Source organism: Mirounga leonina, unplaced genomic scaffold (assembly GCF_011800145.1).
Source record: "Mirounga leonina isolate KUSES-001 unplaced genomic scaffold, KU_Mleo_1.0 Mir_129, whole genome shotgun sequence".
Taxonomy (NCBI): domain Eukaryota; kingdom Metazoa; phylum Chordata; class Mammalia; order Carnivora; family Phocidae; genus Mirounga; species Mirounga leonina.
The window spans coordinates 55,945,020-55,950,742 of NW_023270323.1; positions in this window are offsets into that span (position 1 = coordinate 55,945,020).

Consider the following 5,723-nt stretch of genomic DNA (forward strand, 5'->3'; position numbering starts at 1 on the left):
TTTCTTTCTTTCTTTCTTTCTTTCTTTCTTTCTTTCTTTCTTTCTTTTTTTTTAACACCCAGTGCTCCATACCTTCAACTTTCTAATAAAAACTTTGATGACTCTCCTCTTAGTAATTTTAGGGTATTTTACAAATGTATTTAAGTGTATAGAGATTCTCTATAGGATACTAGATATCTTATAAACTTTTAAATCCCCTTTGAAAGTGTAGCCAGAATCTCAGCCACTAAGATCAATGGCTGTTTAGGGTTTCCTGAAATCTGCTTTCCAAGATGTGGGGAGGGGAGTGGGTGAAGGTTGTAAAAAGTTTAAGAAGCCTGTTTTTTTAGTCTTCAGGTAAATCTCTAGGAATGACTTTTCATCTTAGTCTAGTTTATTGGGTCAAGAGCATAAAGATGCAGATTCTTATGTCATTTGCATAAATCTTACATTTATCCGTGTTAATTAACATTCACTTTATATCTGTGGAGCTATCAAAAACTTGAAATTACCCAAATATAATTTTTATAAATACCTCTTTAAAATCAGTTTCTGATTTTTGTCTCATGATCAGGAATTTTATCTCATGATCATTCTAAGACAGTCTAATCTCTTCAGAAAACTTTCAGATGATATTTGAGGAACAAGCTTTTTAGGTTATTACTTTATTTTTATTTCTCTAACAAAAAAAATTTTTAACAGATTCATAATATTTCAACCTACTAATCTGCAAAATTTAAATAAATTAATGAATACATATGCATACATAAATATCAAAAAATCTTTAAATCATTTTTCAATAAGCTACTCACAAATTAGCCAACATAAAGTAAGGGGTTGGGTAATATATGGAAGCCTTAATTTATTGCTTGTTTTTACATCAGTGTGTGGGCTTAAGTATGCATATTTGTTCATCAATATGGGTTTTTTTCTGCATACAAAATTAATAATTCTTCATTTCATTATTATTCAATTTTGAGAATAAAACTTTGTTAAATCACAGACTTGTCCAGTATTTTATAATCTTAGTCTACAAAATAACTTTAATTGCCCTTGGTCTCAAAGGCCAAGTCATCAAATAAACCAGTAATTCCTTAATTTTATTTCCCATATCTTTGTGTATTTTGTAAGAACATTTTTTTTTCTCTAAAGAATAGGGACAATTTCACTTTTCTCTTATATTCAACTTGTGTCATGTGTAGCTTTTTCTCCTATCCCCTATTTTATTTACTCTCCAATTTTTATCAGCAGTTTTATTAATATTAACATTCTCTTCCACCCCAAAAACAAGATTGACAAAAGGACTTTCCTAATTCATTGCATGGCTGGTTACCTGTGTACATCATAAGCATTTAATTTTAAAATAGAACACTGTGAATGGAAAGACATACTATGTTCATGAAGCAGAAGAATAAATAATGTTAAAATGGCCATACTACTCAAAGTCATCCACAGAGTCAATGCAACCCCTATCAAAATACTAAAGACAGTATTCATAGAAATAGAAGAAACAATCCTATAATTTGTGTGAACCACAAAAGACCCAGAATAGCCAAAGCAATTCCGAGAAAAAAGAACAAAGTGAGACATATCACACTTCCTGATTTCAAACTATACTACAAAGTCATAGTAATAGAAACAGAATGATAATGATACAAAAAAAGACACATAGACAAATGAAACAGAATAGCAAGCCCAGAACTAAATCCTGGCATTTATGATGAACTAATGTTCAACAAGGGAGCCAAGAACCCAGTGGAAGAAAGGTAGTATCTTAAAAAAGAAAAAAAGGTGCTGGGAAAACTCGAGAAACACATGCAGAGCAAAGAATTCAGACACCTATCTCATACCACTCACAAAAATTAACTCACATGAATCAAAATGATTTAAACATAACACCTGATACCATGAAACTCCTAGAAGAAAACTAGGGAAGAAATTCATTGATATTGCTCTTGGCAATGATTTTTTTAGATATGATATCAAAAACCACAATTAACAAAAGCAAAAGTCAACAAATGGAACTATATCTAACTCAAAAGCACAGCAAAACAAACAACAAAATGAAGAGAGCCAACAGAATGGGAGAAAAATTTTGCAAACCATATATCTGATAAAGGGTTAATATCCAAAATATACAAAGAACCAATATTACTTGGTAACAACAACAACAACAACAAAAGCATTCCAACTAAAAAACAGGAGGAACCAAATGGATATTTTTCCAAACAGGATATCAAAATGGCCAACAGGCACATAAAAAGTGCTAGACATCACTAGTAATCAGGGAAATGAAAATCAAAACCACAATGAGATATCACCTCACAACTTTTAGAAGACAAGAGATAGCAGTTGCTGGTGAGGATGTGCTGAAAGGGAATCCTTATATACTGTGATGGGAATATAAATTAGTCAAACCACTATGGATAACAATATAGAGGTTCCTCAAGAAATTGAAAATAGATCTACCATACAATCTGGTAATTCCACTCCTGGTAATATATACAAAGGAAATGAAAAGAGGATTTTGATGGGTTATATGCACATTCATGTTTATCACGGTATTATTCACAATAGCCAAGATATGGAAACAACCCAAATGCTCATCAGTAGATGAATGGATAAAAAAGATGTGCTATATATACACAATGAAATATTATTCAGCCATGAGAAAGGAAGATATCCTCCTATTGGCAACAATATGGATGGACCTTGAACACATGCTATGTTAGAAAAGTCATAGAAAGGCAAGTTCTATACGATATTACTTTTATGTGGGATCTAAAAAAACCAAAACAAAACAAAAGGTCAAACCTCTAAAAAATACCAGAGAATAAAGGCAGAAGATAAAATGGTAGTTACCAAGGCATGGGGAGACAAGAGGCAAGACTGATGGTGTTTAGGGACAAAAACTTATAACACATGGTAAAAAAAAAAAAAAAAGCATACAGATCTAATGCACAGTATAATGAAAGTAGTAAATAATTCTACATTATTGTGGTATAATATAAATACTGCTCCAATAGCAATCATATTACAATACACAAATGTATCAAGGTAATACAAGGTATACCTTAAATTTACAAACTGTAGCACGTGAAACTTATTAAATAAAAAAAAATTAAAAGCCTAGTAACTATTTCTCCACTTATTCTGGAATTAGGCTTTAATACATTTTTAGCTTCTGAGATTGTAGTGTGAATTTATTTGTAACCCAAATACTTACACATCCATAACAATGTCACCACATCATATATGAAATATGTAAGTCATATAAAGTCAATATATTCAAATTAGCTCATTTGTGAAATGTGTATAAAAGAATGTATATATATATATATGGAATATATATGGAATATATATATATATATATATATATATGGATGTTATCTAGTCTAAATCTTCACTTACTAATTAAAATTCAAGCTAAAAATTGTGGTTTACTTTTAAACTCAGGAGACCAGTTCTCTATCTACATAAATGCAAAATATTTAACCCAAACAGCAGTTCCTTTACCATAGCAGCCATTCTTAATTTCCATTGATTCAGAAATCCTTTCTTCAATGCACGGGAACTAGTTTTGATTACTCTCTGAATGCAGTATGGTGATGGCTCAGGCACAGATGTTTCAGTTTATGAAGAAATCACATAACTATAAACATCTTAAACCAACAATATTTACTTTAAAAAAATTATGTAAATGCCCCATACAGTGCAAATGCTGTATTTATACATGGAAATGTATATATACATGTCAATGTTGATCTATTCCCAACCATCTTGTTGCAATTAATTATGAAAGTGAAGCTTCACTTTGGCAATTAATAATTTCCATTTATGATATGCAATTGCAGCTCTTTTCCCTCAGATGATCTTCCTGTGCAAATTGTTGCCATAGTAAGTGCACTGGATTCACCTTTTTGATGACAGAGACTATAGAAATCCAAATAACAGAATACTTGTGTTCAATAAGTGTGATGTTTTAGGGGGTCTATAGATACTGGTAGTTTTAGCCCCAAGGGAATTTATTGTTTTGGTGACTTTAGCAAAAAGTCTTTGTACTCAGTCTTTCAAGTTTATCAACTTGCTTTTTGTTGATAAACTGAAAGTATGGTCACATTTTCAGGGATGGGCTTGGGTTAACTAAATTTATGAGACTGATGTATACAATACTGAAATGTCACATGTTTAATTTTCTTTTTTTTATTATTATTATGTTATGTTAATCACCATACATTACATCATTAGTTTTTGATGTAGTGTTCCATGACTCATTGTTTGCATATAATAAAAAGTCTAATTATCCCACAAACTGAAATATTCATATTGGCATAGTATGTATAAGGCCAAAGACATATTCTTTTTTTTTTTTAAAGATTTTTTATTTATTTATTTGACAGAGAGAGAGAGCACAAGCAGGGGGAGCAACAGAGGGAGAGAGAGAAGCAGGCTCCCCGCTGAGCAAGGAGCCTGATCTGGGGCTTGATCCCAGGACTCTGGGATCATGACCTGAGCCAAAGGCAGACGCTTAACTGACTGAGCCACCCAGGCGCCCCCAAAGACATATTCTAGACATGTGTTGAGAATCATCAAATATTTTGAATATCTTTGAAAGCTTTGGGCCTGTTCCTACAAAAACCAAACATATGCACATAAATGCAGTGTTGTGTTTACGAATTTGGGGGGATGTGTTTTTGTCAACCACACCTTCAATTGCTTTTACCAAATGGCTTCTGTTTTTGGAGTAACGTTGACTTATACAAATTGATCAGGAAAGTTCAAATAAGTGAAAAATTTTATTTAAAAGATCTGGGTAGGGACTTGTGGGTTGCTTAGTTGGTTGAGTGTCTGCCTTGGGCTCCGGTCATGATCCCAGAGTCCTGGGATCAAGTCCCACATCGGGCTCCTTGCTCAGTGGGGAGCCTGCTTCTCCCTCTGCCTACTACTTCCCCTACTCGTGCTCTCTCTCTCTGACAAATAAGTAAATAAAATATTATTAAAAAGCAGAAGAGCTGGGTAAATCTCCCTCCTGGTAGAGAATCCTGTTAAGTTATATGTGCATTTAGATCATGCAAGACCTGGAACGTTCAGTCCAAGACATAGTTTGACCACAATCATTAAGTCTGGCAAATGGGAGAGGATTGAAATTTCTGTCACCAAAGAAAGCAAAGTCTTGGGAGTCAATATACTCACAATATTGAGGGGTTCATAGGAAAAATTATTATATTGGTGTTTCCATGTGCTATATATTTTTATTCTGTAGTAGACTGACAATGTTGAATTTTACTTGAACTTTGTGCCGCTGGAAAATAGCAATGATTAAGAAATTCTCCAAACCTTCTTACTTTGAAGAAACACCCTTCTACATATGACTTGGATAAGACTCACACATGTTTCCCTGGTTTATCTATAACAAGACCAGACAGATTCTCCAAATTCCCATTATTTGTCTCATACATAATTAGCTGAACTGCTTGTTCCTACTAATCAGTCAGAACAAAATGCGTGTTAGCCAAACTTTAATTAAATATATTTATTTCCATCAGGTTCCTGAACTTTGATGAAACTTCAACCTGCATACCACCCTTCCTTAACCACCATCCTGACAATAGGTGGGCCTCAGGATAAAACATTCTCTAATCTAGTATCTGATCACTTCATCTCTTCATTCTCTTGCCACACTCAGTTCCTTCTAGCCTTGCTTACTCCTTGCAAAAGAAAAACTCTTTTTGGTACTGAGTAGT